A 24,309-nucleotide genomic window follows, 5' to 3' on the forward strand; every position below is an offset into this window, starting at 1 on the left:
GACAGGTAATGGGGGATGACAACACTCAGTGGTTTGAATGAGGTTACAGAATACCCCACTAAGTTACAGCTGAATTCTAGAATGTCTGAGTATGTTTCATAAGAATGTAAACTATCTGGTTCAATCAGCTTGGAATATTGGAAATGTCCTAAATCTGAAATCAAAAAGTACCCTAATTTTATAATTTACCTGCGTAACCTTAGATACATCGCTTTAATTCTCAGTACTTCAGTTTATTCATCTATAAAGAAGAGGTGGTTAGACCATATTAACTGTAAGGTTCCTTTCAATCCTGGGTCTCTGAACCATACTACCTCCCACCCCCCAGATCTCAGTTTTTTCTTATGTAAAATAAGGGAAATGGACTAAGCGATTTCTAAAATCAATTCAGTTCTAAATCCTAAAAATTACAGTGAACTTTTCAAAGATGCCATCAATATCACCCAAGAATGACATATTCTATGGCATTTAAATTCTAGATTCTACATTCAAACTATTTTTCTAATAAACTCAACCAGAACAGTTTCCCAACAATCACGTACATACCTGACTAAATTCCACTTCTGACCCAGGGGACAATGGGCATACTACCAGAAGAACCACGGATTGCCATAAGAAAATGATCGTTATAAAGTATCTTTAGTTGCAGCATCCAAGCTCTTGGTAGCTACAAATTCTAAAAGGAATTGCACTTTTATTTCCCTCCTTTGCTTAACAGATAGTGCCCACCCATGAGTAGACATGAAGGAGCAGGTTTTAAGTATTACATGTGATGGGAGTAGGGAACAATACAATGAGACAGTGGGGAAGAAAGAAGAAGGAGGATGGCCATGGTTTTTCCTTAAATGCAACTTGGTTGTTGACTACAGTTCTCATATGGGCTCATATTTCTCAGGCAAACATCTACATATGTTATGTTTACCTGATGTCTATCAGTCCTTCTTTGTTGAGCACTTCAGCATAGCACATGTTCCAATTAAGTCAAGGCTTTTGTTGCAACTTGTTGTTTCAGGTCACCTTTGCCAAAAAATGGGTAAGTGGTGGGTTACATAACAAGGACAGGCATGGTATCAGCTGCCAAATCTATACATAAAATGTGTAGAGTATGTGGCAGGAGAGGGATGGTAGGAAGAAAAGAAGAGCACATAGGAAGAATAACATCCTCAGGGGGAGGTTTATGTCAGAATAAGGCTTTTGTCAGTTGCATAGCTACAGGAAAAAAAAAATGATTGAAAAAAATTGGTGGAGATAGGAATGAGAAAAATACAACTACTGGAAGTGGGGAGGAGAGGGAAATAGAATGATGTGCACTGTCAGTAATTTTTGTCTTGGCATGTAAAAGTCCAAGTGTATCTAAAGATGACTAACATTTAATAAGATTATTAATAAGACTACCTAGTCTTCTTGTTCAGGGTATAAACAAAATGGTAGTTCCTTAGACTTGAAATTATCAGAGGAGAATAAATTGGTTGCTATCAAAGTTTGATAATCCAACTACTTATATTCCCAGCATTCATTATCTCACTGGATCTCTTTAAAAACTTCTTTGCTAGAACACAAGATTCAATTACAGCATATCTACCTTACTTACACCTACTCCAAGAAGTTTAACTGGCCAACTTGGTTAGTAAAACATTATGCTTATTAGCCAGATCCCAAGTTCAATAGGGCAGAAAAAAAGAGTATAGATGGATCCTATGAAATCCATTTCCATTCTAGAAAATTGGCTCAAATCGGTCATTCAACTGTTGAGAGTTCATAGTCTTCTTCAGATAAAAAGGACAACATATACATACAAGCACTGAATACTAAAAAGAACTTCATTTTAAAATGATTCCAACACATGGCTCCCAAAGGCACTTTTAATAGAAAGGGTCTAATATAAGCAACAAATTACATATATAATTTCTGTCTCCAATACTTATCATCTAAAATCAAACAAATAAACAGACAAAACAATAACTAGTTGTATACACTGTGCCAAAATAAACATGTGCAGATAATAAGTGAGGGAAAGTTTAACACCTACCTTGCCTAAAATGCTCCTAGGAGACTGTGCCTTAACTTCATATGATATTATTAATGGCCAAAAAAATCAAGGCAATAGTTAAATGAATATGTCACTATAATTATACACAAACATAACAAGGGCTTCAGTATAGTATCAGAATAATAGGCAATGCAGTAAAGAGTCACAGGATCATGTGGACAAACAAGTATTAAATTAGGGAGGCATGTCATAGCCTATTTCCTTCCATTATTTTGACTATTTGCAATGATGATCCCACATCTTGTTATAGTTAATACCTATCAGGTCTGGCATGCATATCATACTAGAAAGAAGATTATATAAATGTTTATAAATGTCTTAAGGACCAATTCTATATTAGATAATTTTGCAAATAGCATAATTAATCCAACTTACTTAAAAAGTGATCCCTGTTCCCAATCCCTTTATTCAGTTTCCAGCACAATGATGCTCTCTAAAGGTGACAATTTATACAAGGGCAGATAATAAATTGGCAAAATGCCCCATAAGATCCAGACTTCCCCAGGGATTTGTCTTCTCTCTGTGCTAAGAAAGCATCTTCCTCCATGAAAGATGAAAAATATACATGTACATATACATACAACTGCACACATGCCCACACACATAGAAGCCATGGCACCAGAGTGTTCTCAGCTTCTTGTACACTACTGAAAGATCAACCTACTGATTACAGCCATTAATGTCTGAATTTCAGAATTTATGTAGAATTTACATGTGCCTTCCCTGTGCTAAGCTTACAGACAGATGATGTCCTTCTCAGATCTAAAAGCTGATATGGGGTTCATGTGCTAAAATATAAAAGACAGTAAAGAAATATGTTATTATCATTTTCTTAGACTCACAGATAACTTACCATCACCATCATTCCTCCCTACCCACTATTTGCCAGCCTTCTTATTAAGTATTAAAAAGGATTTTCTCTGTGGCGTCTTGCAGATACCACTGTGAGATGCTCCAGGAAGGATTCAGCATTCACAAGACTATTTCAGAGTCTCAAGATTAGAAGATGAAGTTAATAGACAGAAATGTATACAATTAAACCCAAATAAGAAGTGGAGTATGGTATATCAAAGAGAACAACAAACAAGAAGAATTGGATTAAAACCCTGGCTCTGTCCCTGATGATTTGAATGTAAAATCTTTAGGATTCAGTTCACTAAACTTGAAAATGATGGGATAAAATCAGATGACTTTTAGACCTTCAAGCTTTTTTTATATATGATTCCATAAAATCTAGGAAGAAGGACCTGTTGTATTTTATTCACAAACATATACATAGTATTGTATAGCCCTACAAATAGCCCTAATATTATAATGTCTTAGAAAAGGACCATTAAAGTAGGAAGTTAAATTAGTGCCTCATGTTGGCTAATAGTGGGAATGGAACAAAGGAACTTTTTTGCCTTTGAATTGAATTGAGGTATTTTAGCATTCACAGTATAAGCTTCTAATGATTCTTTGAACTCCAATCATTATGTGAGGTGTAATTAAATAAATCTATATTATATGACCTTAAGAAAGTCACAACATCCTGGATAGTTGTTTTCATCTGCATTGCTAACGGATTTCTAAGTTTATCAGTCACCCAAAATTTCTGCATTTAGAAAGCAAGAAGGCTTTATTTGGAGCAGAGGATCTGCATTCAGGTCTGTTTATTTGCCAGCTGTGAGACTCTGCATAAGTTATTTCATTTCTCTGGATCTCAATTTCATCATCTGAAAAATTAGATGTTTGAACTACATGATCTCAAAGCTCTTTCCAGTTCTGAATCTATGATCCTAGGTTTGATTTCTTTGAGGAATGATGTTAGTACAGACCTATTTTGTTTGACAGAGTTATGATAAATTCTAAGTTTTTTGACACGATGGCATGGCACCATAACTGTTAGGTATGCAAGTCTTGGTCCAGCTTACAATAAAAATATCAAGGTCCACTTAAAAGTTATACACTTTCAGGAAATACCATAAAACACCATCTAAATAACTATTTACAGATATGGGTAAATCTTTTCAATAATATACTTAAGAATACCATTTCAAAAAAGTCTATGTATGATTGCAGGAAAAATAGGAAAAACGAGGGACACAGTATCACTGAACAGCTTTTCCCATAGGAATTTTTTTTCCATCTTTGAATTTTAAAAATCCAAGTTAAGTCCTAGAACTGTAGTCATAAGTTAATCGATTACCATAAAGCAGATAGTTTGGGTTAAAAAAAAAAATAGTATAGGAGGCAAGAAGGAAGAAAGGAAGAGAAAAGGATGTAATGTTGAAAGTACCTTCTATTTTCACAAGTACTGTAGAAATGAAGATAGAATGTAAAATGCATATTGCCATTCACAAGACAAGGAAGCTCTTTAAAACTCAAAACAAAATTGATTGTCTGTGGATTTATTTTAAAATGGGATTTGACTTGTCAACCATTTTTAATAAGGAACAGAGGGTATAAAGGGGATCATTCCATTTAAATTGCACAAAAATCTGAGATGCATAATGTGTGAGTGCTGCCAGGATTGAGCCCCCACAGGTTACGGCTATCACTGATATATTTACAGCTTACTTGTAAAATATTCCATTCTTACCAATTCTGTAAAGACTAATTAAAACCTTTTCAGTTTTTCACTTTTCCCCTGTACACTCAAGGCATTTCATGTCTGGAGTAAACATTCAGGTTTGCCAAAACTGCCTGGCTGCCAGTATAATAGAAAAGTATTATTATTTTTTAAAAGCAAATTTGAATTCTTTACAATGCACTAAATGCTCAGCTATTTATAGCAATAACTGTTGCTATTTTAGACTATAGCATGGTTTCTAAAAATGTCTAAGACTTCTTCAATTGGAAATACAAAAACAGCAGTATTATGCAGAATATATACTGTAATTAACTACATTCTGAAAATGGAGAAATCATCTAAAACCTCCAGATTCAAAATGCTTTAGAGAGGATCTATGAAGAAAGGTAATTCTACCTTTTGAAGCACTGAGTGCTCAAAATCCACTATATAAATCACAAAGTTATGGGTCTACATAGGAAGAGGATTTTTTTCTTCAAAGGTTCAGATCTATAATGTATAAAGAAATTTTGTCTGAGATTTCTTCATTTTTAAAGCTCATTTAATTCATCAATTTCCCTCCTTTTTTAAAAAAAAATCTTCTTATTTACTTATTAGGGGCAAGGAAAGCGAGGATCATCTTTCTGTCTCAGTTTCTTCTTTGGCAAGATAAAGAAAAAAAGCTATTTATACAGCTATTTATCCTCACTCCCCACTCATCTTCCCACTTCACAAAAGACTATAAGGATTAATTAGATACTAAAAGCAAAGTGCTTAAAGCTCTGCAAAAGCAAAAACTATGATAGAAACAAAGTTCCTAGGGAAGAAACATTTTTCAACAGAAAACCTCAAGGTATTAGATCCATATTAACTAGATCATTCGCAGTCAAGTGAAGAAAATGCCAAATTCATGTTTTTCAAGGCAATTTGTCTGTTTCCTTGATGATTTCAAGAAATGGGAGGAAGGGGAAGGAGAAAAGGGGCAGGCTGGAGAGGAGTTGACTACAAGAGTCAAACACCTTGCCATATCACCAGTCAGAAGTAAAATCCGATCCAATTTATTTACATTTCACTTTATTACTCTGACAGACTCTAAATGCTGCCTGCACTTTACTGTTGTTTCAAATGATTCATGTTACAAAGATTTTTGTCACTGAACTGGGGAAAACATTACAGGGCTTGAATTTCTTATCCTCCACCAGTCACTTGTCCTATTCTCAGCTCAACAGAATCCCAAGCTCTCTGGGCCGATCATGGCCAGGAGCTCATTAGGTTGTTCTTCACGTTAAATTACTGAAAAAGGGTGATGTATTTATAATACAGCTTGCGATGCTATAAAATGGCTCATCAATCTGTTTTATTCATGGAAAGTCCACATAAGGCCACTAGTCTGTTACTGGCAATAAACCTTGGGTGCATTTTCAAAAGACCTGCATATTAGATAGTGATTTATGTCTCTGTCCAAGAAATCAAACACGATACTAACAAGGCAAAGGATAACTCAACTGACACTTTCAAACGTAATGTAATTTCTGTAGTAAATCAAAGGCATATAACATACACAGGGAAAAGATATAAGATTAGCATAGAATTTAAAAAAAAAAAGTATGGAGTTAAAAAAAAAATACCAAGCATTTTTCATGTATTTCTTCTTTAATTTTCTGATCCAGATCCCCCTTAACCCCCCAAACAATGTTTGTGACTTACACTTACCACTCTCTACACTCTTCCCAATCTATTTTCTATCACGTCTCTATCATATTTTCTAAATGGTTTGGATTTTTCAGAAAGTATTATTCAGTTGATCTTGCTTCCAAATTTAAGTTTATTTGGGGGTAAGGATGTTAGTGGAGAGATAAGAGACAATAGGAGGGAATAAAAGACATCTAGAATCAGCCTGAAAGATAGGAATGTTTTATTTGGCCCTTCTTCATTTCACAAACTACCACTTGTTGAAAAATTTTCCTGCTGAGTTAAAAACATAAACATAAGGTGATATCTCATCTTATTTAAAAAAAAAAAAAAACCACCTGGTTACTAGACAGAAATGAACTTGATCCATTGGAATTTTACTATCAGCTACCCATACCTTTACAAATTAAACACCATAAATGTGGACAAAATTAGATTTGGATAAGATAGTATTTTTTTTTTAAAACTGAAGGGGGTGTATATACATACAAACAAGTAAAGACAGTTTGCATTTTCCTAGAACTTTTTTTCTTATCTTGTACAAAATGTTTAATAAAAAACAAATCTTCATTTTGGTAGAAGCATTACAAAGAACTAACAGCCAGGCAGATGGATGACCAATCACACATAAGAAAAGATAGTCTTCTTCTAAAGGAAAAAAAAAAAAAAAAAACAACCTGGAACAATTGAGAAGAGGAATAGGCAGCAGAAAACCTTAGTTTTAAAAAGTAAGAAAGAAATCTTTTATATAATATCGATAAGTAACATTACCAATTTTCTTTTGAATTAGTTTGTGCCATTTTATGATTTTTGGCAAGAAAAAAAAGGTTCTTGTAGACTTCTCTATCTTGTGCACAAAGCTCATATGACAACATTCCAGAAATAAAAGAGCAAGACATTCTCCTTATTATTGTTAATCAAAATAAAATACAATACTTCAGCAAGGAGTGAACTACAATATGTTTTATTTTACTAGAGCAAAACATTCCTGAGTCACTCACACCCAACAGAGGATCAGCTTCACCTAAGATGAGAGCTTATTGTTGCCCTGTTTTTTTGAATTGTTTCAAAGTCTGCTGCATTCAAAACTGACAAAGGACAAAAGAAAATGGGTGCAATCATGCAAACCAAATTGAAAACATAAAAATTATTTTAAATTAAGAAAAAATTTAAAGTTCTTGTAAAATGCAACAAAATAATTTAAGATTTTCCAAATATCAGTTAGAAACAGTTTTCATTTGTACAAAGAAACCTAGGTTATATTTTATTAAAATACAGTCATAATTCTATTCCGGGTTAAAACTGTTTCTAAAAGATCTTGTGGAAAGCCAGTTTTTTTTTTCCCCTCCCCTTTATCAGAGCACTAAAACAAAAAGAAAAGGAGGGGAATCCGAATCATCATATTATCAAATGTCAAGTATTTTCATTTTCAGAAGGATAATTCTCCTTTGTTAATTTACATTTATTGTTTATGCATCTCTTCTCCCTACTATCATCTCCAGCCCTTCAGGTTTACATACAATTAAAGAAAATTTGAAGACTTTTTTTTTTTTTTAAAGCATGTTGAGGAGAAACAGAGAAAGAGAGAGATGGACACAGAGAGAAGGATGGACAGAGAGAGACAGAAAATGAGAACAACAACCTCCAAATCTCTGTCACATGGAGCACAGTGCAGAACTGCTACCCTAGACCCTCTGGAGGGCCAAGGAGGGGAAAATGTTTTGGAAATAGAAGGGGCTGCTTCGGAAGACATCGGTTTCTCTCTGTTTATGTGAAACGGACATTGGCATATCTTGCCTGGACTTTTCCTGTGGGGTTCATCTGGTAGGCAGGGTGGGGAATAGTTGTCTGAGCCATACCAAGGTCAGCCTGCTAGAGCTGACAGTTTCTGTCTCTGTACAAAGAAAAGAATCAATACTTTTGGACTACGGCTGTGCCCTCAGTGTAAAACAACAAACATGCAGCGTCTGACATGTTTCTAGGTGATTTGTGGCAGAACCTCTTGTCTGATCTGTATCCAGGAGCTGCAGTGTTCCTGCTCTTCCTTTTTCTCCTTCCCCCCCCTTTCATCCACCCCTTCCTACCCCCACCCCCCAAAGCTTTGTGATGTCTAATACTTTACTCAGGTACAGAGGCCTGCGTACTACCCCTACAGCTACTTGTCACTCAATAAATCTCACCTACAAGCACAGTCTGCACATAGTGATCTGGGTTTTAACAAAGGATCAGAGGGACAAAGTCAGGCAAGATACTGTAATTATAACAAAAATAAAACATTCAGAGAGTGCTAGCAAAGATATAGGCTCTGAGGCATAGGTAAAATGTCACTAAAAATTGGAGGTTTTGTCTTTTTTTTCTTTTGGGGTTTCACTCTATTAATGGACTTTCACTCAAAGTCTTGTTTCCTTTGGTTAAAGAGTATGGAAATGTATGCAAAAACAGGCATGATAGTTGAAAGGATCCACAATAACAAATATTGCCCATCTCACATAACAAAATGTATGTGCTGTTCTAGATGAAATGACACTTTCAATTAGGATCTTTATCAAATTTCACTTGTGCCCTTATCTCTATTACTTGTGCCTAGATTGCTTAAAAAACAAAAACAAAAACAAAAAAAAAAAAACTCTAAATTTGCAATAAATGCAGAAATAGAACCAAACAGACAGCTATTAATTATGACTTGGATACAATTATTTGTACAGTCATGAACCAACCTAACTTACACAAAAACATAATTGTTTTGTCTGCCAGCATAATTTGTGCAGAAATATCTCCTCAATAAAATGTTAACATATATCATGGGGCTTTATTTGCTTTGGAAGTATTTCACATTCAGTCTGTTCTTTTCCCCTCCTCTAAATTTATTTTTCAGTGCCTAAACCATTAGCCAAGTTGGATAAGAAGGTTTTGGACAGTTTCTTCTGTTCTAAATATTTTAAATGCAGCAGTTTGAGTTATCCCAGCAATTTAAGTCAAATCAGACACCTCTTAATACAGGATAAGTGATGCTTCATCACAGGTCTTGCACAACTCTCTACTGTAACTGTTGCTGATGAAAATAAAAGTGAGTTAGAATAGCTCTACGCTTCCTTCCCAGTCAATCAATGCCTGACAGTACCAGTTTCTTCAGCCATGGACTTCAACGATGATGGATCAATAAATGTGGTTTAACAACAGGGAGCCACCAATCATTATATGAATGATTAAAAGGGGTCTAACTCACACACACCTTTGCAGACATACTAGGCCATGAGACTAGAAACTAGCCATTTTATATTTTATACTACAAAAACTAAGAAGAAAATCTGGGGTGATGGAGACTGAATAAGATACAGAAATACTGAACATTATCCAACCTGAGCTATGTAGGAAATTAACCAGGATATTTAAGTATCATATTTGTTCATTGCTCACTGAGGGGTAGAGTCCCCCTCAATTTCATCAACTATTATCATAAAAGGAGAATAGGAAACCTATGAAGAGAGTAACTTTATTACAGTTATAATCTGTCTGCAAGGCACACAAATTGTAGTTTCATGCAGAAAACCCTAAGTAAGTACTCTGACCAAAAAAAGCACTGTTACATTCCCCCAGTTTTTTAGCTATGGAAAGTTGAGTTACAGAGTAAGCAGAAGAAAGGAAAAGGCAAGTCACTTGCCAGAAGCAAAAAGCTAGAAGTGATTCTTAATTATATAATCCTCCAGCTAGAAGGGATCCCAAGAGTTCATCTGATCTGTTCTCTTTTCCTGAGACAGGCCTTAAGCCATCACAAAAGAAATTCTAGGTATGTTTTTAAAGAACTCCAGGGAAGCTTATTCTACAGCCTGAATCATTCACACTCACCAGCGCTTTAACTTGAATTCACTACTTATAAGAAAAGTAACCCCTTAAAAAAGCCCCAGATTAGATAAAAGCATAAATATGCATAGATACTACAGAAGAGCATTATTGTCTGTCTTGAAAAACATGTAGCCAAAGTTGAAAAGGACCACTTTGCTGAACATTCTTTCACATTCATTTGAGGGAAAAAATACCATCAATTATCAATATCATACATAATACATGTATAAAGAAAAAAGTATGCTTTGGTCTTCTCAGTTAGAATTTGCTAGCAGTGTGTATGATTATTATTGAGACTTGATAAACTTAGAAAAATTGAAAACATAAGTGCTAGTCATTATAAAAGTATGTTTTTTGTTTTTTGTTTTTTGTAATGTAAAGTCCTTTTTTTGTTTTCTTTCCTTCTAATCTACAATAACCAAGGCAACATTATTATCATAACTCTTCTTCTAGCAATAGCTTAAAATCAGAATGGTAAAGGAAAAGCTAAATCTCAAAATGCAACATAGATCAAAAGATTATATAAACAAAGTTTTGAAAATCATCTTTCTGATGGAAAGACTGTGTCTACTAGTGCTAAGATTACTCTATTAGCTGATCCATATTACATATAGACTTAGGTCTTGTAATGGTGTAAAAAAGAATGTTTCCAGACAATGAGGATAGGGGAGAGGAGAGAGATTCCCTCAATTTAGATTGACAGAGTATGCTTTAGGTGTGCTATAATGTTTCGGTCTTGCTTTATTTTTCAATAATGTGTGATTCTCTTCATATAAATTTAATTTAATTTATTTAGATTAAATAGAACCAATTATTATTTTGTTAAGAAAGTTGTTCTATTCAAAATTTACATCTTAAAAAGCAAAACAGCATTTGCTGGTCACTAATTCTAGAAAACCTGTGTCTCTAAGATCATCAAGAAACTTTAACCGTCTTGATGTTATTTTTTGAATAATTGTCTTCCAGGTTATCAATGTCCAAATCTCTTAATTCCAGTCTCTATAACTTGATCCATGGTTAAGCATTTCATGACTTTGAAAGACTCTGATTCATAGCATTTTGAAGCAGGAAAAATGTTAAGAGATCACCAGGTACAATCCATCATTTCACAGATAATGAAACTGATGTTTTAAGGCATGAAATTACTTGCACAAGGACACACAAGGTAGTGTATGTAGAAAAACAAAACAGATTACCAGTTCAGGTGTTCCGACTTCTGATCCAGTGTACTTTCTGCCTAAAAGTAATTACACTTAGATTCTGACGCCAGGTCCTTGCTTGGCCAAATACTTGCTTTTACCTTCATTGAATAGTTCCCACATTGTTCAGAGCATCACCTTCTGATTCCTTAGCACTTTTCCCCTTTCCAAATGTCCAAAGCCACAATTAAGGGAACACATCCAATGTCAAATTCTTAGCAAGTCCCTTATCCTTCCAAATTCTGGGAAAGATCATAAGCCTTACAAATATGTGCCCAACTCTTTTGTTCTTCTGTGCTGATAACTTGCACTATCTTAAGAAAAGCACTAAATTTCCACACCAAACTACTCCTTAAACAATTCTAAGCAAACCCTCTAAATATCAGATATCCAGAGTCAGTGCCTTCTCATCACATTTGGGTACTAAACTCCTTTTTGGCTCTTTCTCTGTTTTAATTCTTTCCATTTATGATGTTGGCAGAAGCTCAGGAAAACCTGATCCATTAACTTGGTAAAGGAAGTTAGAATGTAAAATCCAAATCATCTCAGTTTAGATGTTTTTGGGTTGTTGTTATTTTTTTTGGATTTTTTTGTTTGTTTGTTTGTTTTCTGGATCACTCCTTTCCCCCATCACATACAATGCAGAATGAATTACACTTACTTGGATATATGCATAATGCTCCCTAGGAGACTGGAAAGTGACATACTACAAGAATAAAGAATACCAGATTCCAGGCCATTAGACCTGGTCTTCAAGATAAATGGTTGTATGATGTCACAACTCAGTTGGACCTCAATTCCTATATCTGTAAAAGAATAAAAAATGAGGGGGTCAAACTCAATGACCCTTAAAGTATATTCGAGTACTAAATGCTTGGTATGTTACAAATAAACTTAATACCAGAGACTAATATTTTTCAATCTTAGTACAAGTAGTGCCTAACAAAGACATATATAATGTATACTTCTGTCTTTTTTTTAATTGTATGTCCACTAATTGACAAATATATATCTTCTTCATGTATTCATTCTAAGGACATCAGAACTACAATAGAAGAATCTCTGATGACATTTCATTAGATGATTGCTAGTTATTTTTTAATCTGTACATCACAATACAATAAGTCACAATTAGCATTACTTTCAAGGGAGTTAAGCTGATTATAAGTCCATCTCAGAATGCAATCCAAGTGGACTAAACAAGAAGTAGCCAAAATCATGTAAAAAGTACTCATGGCTATAATGCTATGGTCATCAAGAACAATAAAATGGCAAGATTCCACTGTAGCAATTTATTCTTACTGATTACAACAGATGCACTTTCTAAAATATTTAGTTTTTTCTTAATTAAAAACTCCTTTTGTTGCAATATAGCTGACTGAAGAACCCTGTAGAAGACCCTTCCTTGACATGAGGTACTATGTGTATTCTCAGAGGAGAATTGTTCAGAACCCATGGTGGATTTAGAATAGATTAATCAACCTCTCCAGAATGAAAGCAGGAGCCATACTGGGATGTGTTGCTGTCTACTATCAAGTCCAGAGGTTTAGAACAACAAAAGTTTAAGCATTCTTTTTCTTTAAATTAATGTTTAAGGATTCAGGAAGCCCTCAAGTCAAGGAAGGGTCTTCTACAGGGGTCTTCAGTCAGCCAAATTGCAACAAAAGGTGTTGAGTCAATAAGTCATAAAATGGAGCAGAGAAAGCAGGGAAATTAACAATAAACCTGCTTTTTATAGTGCTGAAGAAAAAAAGTCTTTAAAAAGTCTTCAAGGTACTTTTTAATTACTTTTAAGTCATCTATTAAAGTAATCAAGGATCAGTGATCATCTCAATTTACTGGTACATTTTTTTTAAATGAGATGAGATTCTATGATATGAAGCAATTTGTTAAAATGGAATTCCCTAGGTACAAAATGAATGAATAAAATACAGTTCAGGAAATGTTTCAAATGTCTTATGGAAATACACATGAAAAGAAAAATTATATGTTAGAATCCAAATACAGAATTAAATATTATCAGAGGTATAAAAACTGTTGCACTTAATGAATAAAACAAGTTAGAAATTATTTAATTCAACTCCTTAACCAAATTGATCCTTCAAAGACAAGCAACAAAACAGAGTCTGAGGTTTGAATGTGTTAAAAAAAAACAAAAAAAAAAAAAAAACAAAAAAAAAAAACAAAAACAAAAACAAAAACAAACAAACAAACAAACAAAAAAAAAAAAACAACACACACTAATATTCTTCTTCAAACTACCAGTTATTCAAAGCAACTATAAGCATAGCTTTCTCAGGGAAATAGACTGTGATTTCAATACTTGAGAGGGGAAGGCAATTTAGTTAATATTTCAAAAGGTGATTTGAATTGATACTATTTGAGTGACCATGAACAAGTGACATCTTTGAGCCTCAATTTCCTCCCCTGTAAAATTGAGATACTATTAAATAATGCCTGGTACATCTACTTGGTAATTAAATGAGGTAATTAAACCTCACAAGTGATCTCTCTCCATCTATTTAAGTCTCTCCTTTCTCCAATCCATTCTCCACATAACTGTGAAACTGAAATCTTATACTATACATCTGATCATGTCACTCCTCTTCTCAAGATATTACAGTAGTTTTTTTTTGTTTTTTCTAAGTTAAATAGAAATTCCTATTACAATTTAAATTTCTTCACAATCTGCATCCAATACACAAGCAGATTTATTTAATATCTCACACACACACAACTGACATTCCTGCAGAACTGACCATTTGACTTTCTATCTTCTGCCATATTTTTGAAAAGGTTGTCTCCAATGCTATAATGCTTTTCCTCCTTATCTCCACATCTCCTCAAGTCTCAACTTTCCTTCTAGTGGTATCATAGGTGCCTTGAACTTGAACTGGTAGTTCAGATGACAGAATGCCAGATCTTGATCTCTTAAGTTCAAATTCAGTCTCTGCCATTTGCAACTTGTTTGGCCCGTGTTCCTCAATTTCTTCTTCTATAAAATAAAGGTTTTGACTAGATTGTCTTTACTAACCATTCTATGTCTAAATCTGAGATAAAATGACCCCAAAGGGGACTTTATTGGTGCTATTTTGTAGTTGTTATTACTTCCTCTGCCCCTTTAAATTAAAATATATATTCAAAGTAAATAATACAGTGTTTACTTATCTCTATAAATGTTATCCATCCTCATTCCATAAAGAGTAAATCTGAGTTAACAACTGTTTTCAGTATTGTCTTTGTATTCCTTGTGCCAAGTATAGTACTCTGCATGTATTAGCCACTTAAAACTGCTTATTGAATTTAATTTAATTCCAATTGCATACTCTTGTAAGAAAAATGCTTTCTAATCCTAGAGTAGTACAATAATTTGTTTTATTAAATGCTGTATAATTCTTATATTTTGATAAGAAATGCAACTATGAAGAATTTCAGATAAAAATGCATGTAACCAGAAAGATTTGTTCACCTCATAATTTCAGGACTCAAATAAATGGAAATTTCTCTCAGATGTTTTATCACCAAATACTCCCTTTTTAAAACTTAAATCAGAAAACATCTATGAATTTGGATAGATGTTTTAATCCAAAGAGCCAGATAGAGATATTTAATCTTTCCAATGGTTAGCTCTTGCTATATACTGCTTCTTTACAAAAATAAATTTCTTATTTTTTATCAAACAAATTTCAGCCTCCTCTGTTTAGCATTCAAGGCCCTCTGGTATCAGGTACTACCATACTTTTTCCAGCCTAATCTTATTTATTTCCCCTCAGGAAATTCTAACCTTAAACCTGTTAAGATTCTTACAAGGTGCTAAGTCCCTGGAATGGATAAGAGAAAATAATTATCTAATTTAGCTTGGTAGATCTGATCCTACAAGGAAATGCTATGGGCCAGAACTTCAGACAAGGTAATGTACTTGGTTCATACCTTTAAAGGAGTTCAAACCTTTAAAGGAGTTTGCTCATTGGTCCACACATGAGATTCACACCTTTAAGAGAGCATACTTTTAAGGAGCTCCCACAAGCCCATTCTCTGGGAGGATATAAGGAGCCCTCAGGATTCAGTGGGGAGGGTCAGAGTCTAGATTGGGTCAAGGGGAGAACTTCAGGGAAGCTTGAGGAGATTCAGAGCCAGAATTCAGTGGATTCACAAGTCCAGGAGATTCACAAGTCTAAAGGAAAAGCCTGCTCATGGACTTCCGGGAGATTCACAACTAGGATTGACTTCTAGGAAACCCACAATCCCACACTCTTGGAGGCAGAGTCTGATTCATTCCAACTTCAACCTTCTTGCTGGCTGGAGACACTTGGACTAGAGTATCAGGAACGCAAAAGAGAGAGAAGCCTCTAAGAAAGCTGGCTGAGCTCCAAGTGAAGAAGACAAGGCTTGAAGGAGAAACTAAAAGATTCTGGAGATAAGATTTGGAAAGAGACAGTAAACGATTTCATTTTTCAGGTAGGATAACAGAGACCCAAAGAAAGGAAAGTGATTATCCCAAAAAGCTCCAGAACATGCACCTAGTTAGTAGGACACTGAGGATTAGTACTCAAATTTCCTGACCCCCTTTCAAATCTTCTTTCTATCTTCATATGCTACAAGTACTTAATAAGCACTTCCTATCTACCTGTGTTAAGCGCTGAGCATTCAGATTGGCTATAATGACAGGGAAAGATAATGCAGAATGTTGGAGGGGATGTGGGAAAACTGGGACACTGGTACACTATTGGTGGAATTGTGAATACATCCAGCCATTCTGGAGAGCAATTTGGAACTATGCTCAAAAAGTTATCAAACTGTGCATACCCTTTGATCCAGCAGTGTTACTACTGGGTTTATATCTCAAAGAGATTTTAAATAAGGGAAAGGGACCTGTATATACAAGAATGTTTATGGCAACCTTCTTTGTAGTGGCCAGAAACTAGAAACTGAGTAGATGCCCATCAATTGGAAAATGGCTGAATAAATTGGTATATGAATATTGTGGAATATTATTGTTCTGTAAGAAATGACCAGCAGGATGATTTCAGAAAGGTCTAGAGGGAGAGACTTACATGAACTGATGCTGAGTGAAATGAGCAGGACCAAAAGATCATTATATGCTTCAACAACAATACTATATTATGATCAATTCTGATGGACGTGGCCCTCTTCAACAATGAGAGGAACCAACTCAGTTCCAATAGAGCAGTAATGAACTGAACCAGCTACACTCAGGGAAAGAACTATGACTATGAACTATTACATAGAATTCCCAATCCTTCTATTTTTGTCTGCCTGCATTTTTAATTTCCTTCACAGGCTAATTATTCACTATTTTAAAGTCCAATTCTTTTTGAACAGCAAAAAACCTGTTAGGACATGTACACATATATTGTATTTAACTTATACTTTAACATATTTAACATGTATTGGTCAACCTGCCATCTGGGGAAGGGGTGGGGGGAAGGATGGGGAAAAGTCGGAACAAAAGGTTTTGCAATTGTCAATGCTGAAAAATTACCTATGCATATATCTTGTAAATAAAAAGCTATAATTAAAAAAAAAAAAAGCTGAGCAAACAGTGACAAAACAAAACAACCTTTGCCTTAATAAGTTAATATTCTATTGGATAAAATACAGCATTGTAATATAAAGTACAAGAACTTCTACATATAAAACGTTTACAATAGCTCTTTTTGTGGTAGCAAAGAATTGGAAAGTGAAGGATGCCCATCAACCGGATAGTGGCTGATTAAGTTATGACATATGATTGTGATGGAATATTACAGTGCTATAAGAAATGAAAAAGGGAAACATTTCAAGATGAAAACTCAATGTGCCATGCTCCAACACTTGTACTACACTTTATAATTTGAATCCAAATAATAACTACTTTATTATGTTCAATAATACAAAGTACTATGGTGTTGGTTTTTTTTTAATCAATACTTGTTTTTTCTCTTCTGTCTTTCTTTCTTTCTTTTGCTGAGGCAATTGGGGCTAAATGACTTGCCCAGGGTCACACGGCTAAGAAGTGCTAACTGTCTGAGGTCACATTTGAACTCAGGTCCTCCTGACTTCAGGACTCTGCCACCTAGATGCTCTATCAGTACTTTTTTGAAACAAAAGAAATTATAAATCAGATTATAATAATTTTACATTGATTTATAAAGTCATATTAACTGAAATATAACCCTAATTGGAAAAGATATTCTAGAATAGAGTTTAAATTTAATTGGCAAAGCTAGTTTGAAGATGTCTAAATTCTACAGTCAGATAACTTCATTCTGGGAACAGAACAAGTGATTTTTTTTCTAAAACAAGTGTTAACTTACTGAACAGATTTCAGGAGTTTTTATGTGTTGTTGTTTTTTTCAGGGGGAGGGAGGGTTGTTGTTGTTTGTTTCATGTTTGTTTTGTTTTATGGTGGCAAAAAATTAAGATCTTGGGATTTAGAATTTAGAGCTATAAAGCCTCTTAGAGACCATCTGGTACAATTCCATTTTAAAGATGAGAAAATTGAGGCCAAGAGGCTTGGGGGGGGGGGGGGGAGAAGATAGCCAAAGGTCCTGGACATTTTCAGTGGAAAAGGCCAGAATTCAAATTGGGACTTCTGACTCCAAATCAAATGCAGTTTTCACTACATTGTGCTGAGAAGGGGATATAAAGGAGGAAGTTTTATATTCTTGTTTAGAAATCCAAAACCTTGAACTCAAGACCAAAAAAATATGAAAATGGGGTTGGGGGGGGCGTCAGAAAGCACAAGAAGTTTTGAAGGCAGAGGACATCCTCCCTATCTAGTAGCTTTAATATGTTCTCTTCTAAATTCTTATGAACAGCTTCCTGGCTGAATATTGCCCAAAGAAGATTTAGAGGTAATTATCGTTTTGGTGGAAATGGTAGTAAGGAATTGCAGAATGGGAATAATAATAGCACCTATCTCATAGAGATGAGAATCAAAAAAGAATTTATAAAGCATTTAGCATAGTACCTTCAAATGTAGTAGGTTCTTAATAAATGCTTTTTCCTCTCCAAATACATATGCATCTAAACATTCCAAGAAGCAATCTTTATGGTATCAAAAAACTAGGAATAAAGTAGAAGGTAGAAAGGCAGGCTGGCATATAATAGAAAAAGCTTGAACTAGAAGGATCCAGTTACAAGCAAGGATTTAATTTGTAGAGAAAGGAGTTTATCAGAAAAGGATTTATTTACCAGAAATTAAAAAAAAAAATAATTAAAACTTTTTTAAAAAATAAAAGACAAATAAGAGAGTGGTAGAAAACTACTAAGAATTGAAAACTGAATTACTTTAGTTTCCTTGCATGTAACTACGCCTTAGCAATTGTCACTGAAACATTTAAAGGTATTCATCACTTTGTGAGATTAGCGTTTTTAATGATACTTAAATAATTAACTTTAAGTAATAAAAGCACTAGTGAGACTATCTTTATAAACACTATGGAGAAAAAATAATTCTATAAGATTACAGAGTTCATTTTTAATTTATTGTATTTGTCTTGACCATGTTTTATTGAAAATTTACTATTTTGTATATGTTATGCCAAAAAGCACATTTTAATGGGTTAATTCATTCATTCAGAATAGGTTAAGTCATACCATTTGTGAAACTTCTTTTTAAATAGATACTAGACTGATATGTGAAGTATATTTTAAGGTATCTTCTCCCTATAACATTATTTCTCTATAGTATTTCAGTTTCCTTTTTTATAGGTTAAATTGTATCCAAGAGCTTTTCTATAGATACATTATACAAGCTTTTATTTTCTATTCTCTGTTTTCCTGCCCTGTGGTAATTTGGTCATTTCCTTGATCTTTACCAACATGACTGCAGATGTTCCCTTTTTATAAATATATATAGTTGTACTGCATATAATATTTCGCTCTGCATTAGGTAGTCTTCAATAAAAAGGAGGTGGTATTAGAGATATTTAATATACTTCATTAGGAGAAAGAAGTCACAGTTTAAAATTTACTCACAAAAAGGTCATCGGCCAATACTTTTCAATTATCTGGACCCAGCACTGGAACTGACGATACAATAAACAACATCTAGGCAATTGTGGCAATTAAGCAAAAACATCTTTCAAGAAATCACAGGTCAGCTTTCATTATGGTGACTCTGTTGGATCATTCTGTAATTAAATACTTCAATACACACCCAAATTATTTGACATGTGTTCTCATTCTAAATGTTATATGTAAATAGAAGTTTCATCTGTTTTACTATCTGGATAAATATAACCTAGAGGGATCTCTTCCTAGGCAACTTCTAAATATTCTTGTAATGATAGATCCCTTTTAAAAAAAAAGTCAACAATAATTGTAAATAGTTTCTCTTTCCACTTAAATTTCCTATGCTCTTTTCTCTTTATATACTTTTCTCTTTGAATGGCATTTATGTTACACATGGTCACAACTTGGGATTTCAGTAGCATTGTGAATGTCTACACAAGGTACAAATAGGCAGCTAATGTCGGAGAGGTACACAGAGCACTGAGAGGAAAACTGGCCTGTTCAGGGTACAAAATCAATAATATGTAACAGGAATGTAACATGACCTTAAGTCTTCCCAACTCTAAGGTCAGTTTTTTCCTACTATGCCATGCTGCTTCTTACCTTACATGCAGTAGGTGTGTAATAAATGTCAGATATTGTGAATTGAGAAGGAAATGATAAACCATTTCAACATCTCTGCAAAAAAGCCCCATAGACAGTATGATCCATAGGGTCATGAAGAGTTGGACACAACTGTATAAGTGAAAACAACATGAATTGATTTAATTTCTACTATATTATTTGGTTTTAGATCATAAATTCCAAAAGGGCAAAAAAAATCTATATAATTTATTTTATAGATAGCACAGCTCTTTGTTCAGAATAGGAACTTAATAAATAGTTGTTGAATTGAATGAATTGAATTAAATTTATGTATTAATATTAATTTCAGACTTCTAAATAACTTTATAAGACTATAATTTGCAGAGAAGATACTGAACAGCATTGTTAGAGAGTGCTTCCATACATCAAGAGAGAGTTTCCTACATCAAGGAAATTACAGATTTGGGCTTAATCTTCTATAATATGTACATATAAAATGATTAATGATGATAGAATGGGAAAAAACTGGTCTTAACAAAACCTGGGTTAATTTAAGTCCCAAACAAATCTATCTGCATAACCATGAACAAAATTTTAATTTCTTAATGCCTCCATCCATCTATACAACTGAAAGACACAGAGGACTTGCAGATCTACACCTTTTCTTCTTTGGAAATTCTCTATACCAAGCATAGGATTAGAACCAAAACATGAAACAAAACACTATAGGGCAATCATAAAAATTGACTTAGAAAGGGTTCTCAGAAGTTATCATTACAAGTAAGACTAGAAGCAAGACCTCCATCTCTGTAGTGTGTGTGTGTGTGTGTGTGTGTGTGTGTGTGTGTGTGTGTGTGTGTAGAAAAGAGTAATGAAGGGTAATGAAGGAGGGAAATATGAGTGGTACTATCAGACAAAGCTGTGTGGGAAATTGATTCTAGGCATGGAAGGGTTTTGGGAAAACCAGGAAGTAGGAGAATACCTAGTCTTAATTAACTAATACTTGCTCATTCTTATCATGACTCAAAATTTCACAAAATATTCCCTAAAAATCCTGTTCAAGATTTTTTTATCCCCAAGAATCAATATTAAGCTCCCTGACCCATAGCCTATAGATTTTAACTTCATTTTAAAAATCCAGGGTACCAAAAAGTTATCAAACTGTGCATACCCTTTGACCCAGCAGCGCTACTACTGGGATTATATCCCAAAGAAATACTAAAGAGCGGAAAGAGACATATATGTGCCAAAATGTTTGTGGCAGCTCTTTTTGTTGTAGCTAGAAACTGGAAGATGAATGGATGTCCATCAGTTGGAGAATGGTTGGGTAAATTGTGGTATATGAAAGTTATGGAATATTATTGCTCAGTAAGAAATGACCAGCAGGAGGAATACAGAGAGGGTTGGAGAGACTTAAATCAACTGATGCTGAGTGAAATGAGCAGAACCAGAAGATCACTGTATACTTCAACAACGATACTGTATGAGGATGTATTCTGATGGAAGTGGAAATCTTCAACATAAAGAAGATCCAACTCACTTCCAGTTGATCAATGATGGACAGAGGTAGATACACCCAGAGAAGAAACACTGGGAGGGGAATGTAAATTGTTAGCACTAATATCTGTCTGCCCAGGTTGCATGTACCTTCGGATTCTAATGTTTATTGTGCAACAAGAAAATGATATTCACACACATGTATTGTACTTAGACTATATTGTAACACATGTAAAATGTATGGTATTGCCTGTCGTCGGGGGGAGGGAATAAGGGAGGGGGGGTAATTTGGAAAAATGAATACAAGGGATAATATTATAAAATATATATATATATATAATAAAAAAAATTAAAAAAAAAAAAAAAAAAAAGAAAAAAAAGAAAAAAAAAAAATCCAGGGTACCTAAATTTCACAAATTTCCAAAGCACCTCTTTTATTTTTATTTTTCAAAGATCACAGACTATATTTCATAGTCACTTCTACCAAATATTGAATACTCTAGGAAGTAACTCCTGCAAGTAAGATAACAAAATTAATGATAGTATGTAATTACTTTCTTACTATTTCCTATTGTGTTTCAATTGCTGTAAAACATGTTTGATCCTGCCTTTTGCAGTATAAAAATGATTCTTCTTTGCAGAAAACAAAAAAATTCTTCTTGTTGCAGGAAAAAAAAAAAAAGTAGTCAAATAGTTCTGCCACCTGTCCACTATCTGTTGTCATTGCTCCATACTAGTCAAGAATATTATCCTCTCTTTGATCTTTCTCTTCCCCCTCAACATGGCATCCTTTTTAGTGTATGGCATTTATTCTTTTCCCAACTCATTTGAGCCATTGTTATTATTGACATTGTTTTACCACTTTAAAAAAAATTATTCCCACTAATGTAATCCTTGCTTCCATTTCCCATATAAGTTCTTTTTAAATAAGTTTGCTGATGAGTTCCTTATACAGTCATATCACTCTCATCATGTTTAGCTAGTCTTCTATCTTCAACAAAATGATTTATGCTTTCACTGTCAGCTACTTATTGATGACTCTCACTTTTAGTCTTCTTTTATGGAAACATAAGCTATGGGATCCTACCTACCTCCTATCTCAAATTTGAAATCCATTCCCTCTAAGTTTAGGATTCAGATCAGCTTATTTCTGGATTTCACTATTTTATCAATCATAAACTCTAAAGACAAACTTGGTTATTTTCTCCCAAGATTCCTATGGTTTTGATTTTATTGACAAATGAAATCCTTATTGATCAAAACCATCTTTAAAGCAGCAATACTTTTTTTTAACCTTCTGAACATCACAGCTTTCTAGATTCTTTGTAGAGATTATATAATCAAACTACTTAATTTTATTTTCTCCTTATTTCTAAATCTAAAGCTTGTTCAACAAAATCACCTTTTTAGCCAGCAATTTATTTCTCAACACTCTAGTGCCACCCCCTCTATTCTAAAGTTCCTCTATTCCAATAGTAGTAATGTTAACAGACATTACATCTGTGCTCCTAAGGCCTTCCATTTCCTGCTTCAAGTTTCATAACCTCAAAGAGATGCTTTTCAGGTTGAATTAAAAAAAAAAATCTTGGCATGCATTATCAGTACTAGTAGTTATCACATTTGATAAATCTTTGTGAGGTTCTTTTGTTACACTATGAATAGCCTATGGGAGAAAAACAATGGGTGAACCAAAACTTCACATTAATTAAATATATATACACAAATACATACATATTATATGTATACATATATATATACATATATATATACATATATATATGTATATATATATATACACACACACACACACACACACACACACACACACACACATATACACACAGGTAATGTATTTATAGCTAACATTGTATAATACTATAATGTATAATATTATAATACCTGCAAAGGACTTTATCTGATTTCATCCTCAAAATCCATGATTCCCACAAGGGAGTCATTAATTACTAAAATACATATCTTTTCTCCTCATGGCCAGTCATTGAAATCCTTGTTCTGGCTTGCACCTACAGGTCATTCCCATCATTTTGTGAAAGAAGAAAGGTTGTGCTTCCTCCTAAAGAAATCTAGTTCTACATAAGGCATTGCAAGGCTGAATGTTGAAAACTATCTTTGCATGTATTTTGAAAAATAAAAAGTTATTAAAAAAAAGAAAGAAAGAAAGAAAGAAATCCAATTCTATCCTTTATCCTCTGTGGTCCAGTTTCTTTTTTTTTCCCCCCTTTTAAACCTATCTGGTCTCATCTTCTCTTTTTTATTTTTTTAAATATTTTCTTAATAACCCTTGCAAACACTTGTTTCAATTTTACCCCTCCCTTCTTCAACCCCCCAACCCCAGATGGCAAGTAGTCTAATATATATTAAACATAGTAGAAATATATGTTAAATACAATATATGCATACATATTTATACAATTATCTTGCTGCACAAGAAAAATCAAGTCCAACCAGGAAAAAAAAATGAGAAAAAAAATAAAATGCAAAGAACACAAAGAGTGAAAATGCTATGTAGTGAACTGTTGGGATTACTAGGTGAACCACACTTAGTTCCCACAGTCCTCTCTCTGGGTGTAGACAATTCTCTTCATTGCAAGATCTTTGCAACTGTTTTTAATCATCTTATTGTTGAAAAGAGCAATGTCTATCAGAATCGATCATCATATAATCTTGTTGTTGCTGTGTACAGTGATCTCCTGGTTCTGCTCATTTCACTTAGCATCAGTTCATGTAAGTCATTCCAGACCTCTCTGAAATCATCCTGCTCATTATTTCTTACAGAACAATAATATTCTATGACATTCATGTACTATAACTTATTCAGCCATTCTCCAACTGATTTACTCAGTTTCCAATTT

The 24,309-nt window shown here is 33.9% G+C and overlaps 1 protein-coding gene across 10 annotated transcripts in view; it reads right to left on the reverse strand.

The window, feature by feature from the left end:
• BNC2 (basonuclin zinc finger protein 2) overlaps window positions 1-24,309 on the reverse strand; it is a 530,176-nt gene that overhangs the window by 253,006 nt on the left and 252,861 nt on the right. Inside the window, exon 1 of one of the 10 annotated variants that reach the window (XM_074282952.1) lies at window positions 11,997-12,225. The exons of the other annotated variants lie outside the window; for them this stretch is intronic. The gene's annotated coding sequence lies outside the window, so the exon portion shown is untranslated. Of the gene's footprint in view, window positions 1-11,996; window positions 12,226-24,309 lie in introns of those variants that run through there. 10 annotated transcript variants of the gene reach the window in all.

This window comes from Sminthopsis crassicaudata, chromosome 1 (assembly GCF_048593235.1).
Source record: "Sminthopsis crassicaudata isolate SCR6 chromosome 1, ASM4859323v1, whole genome shotgun sequence".
NCBI lineage: Eukaryota > Metazoa > Chordata > Mammalia > Dasyuromorphia > Dasyuridae > Sminthopsis > Sminthopsis crassicaudata.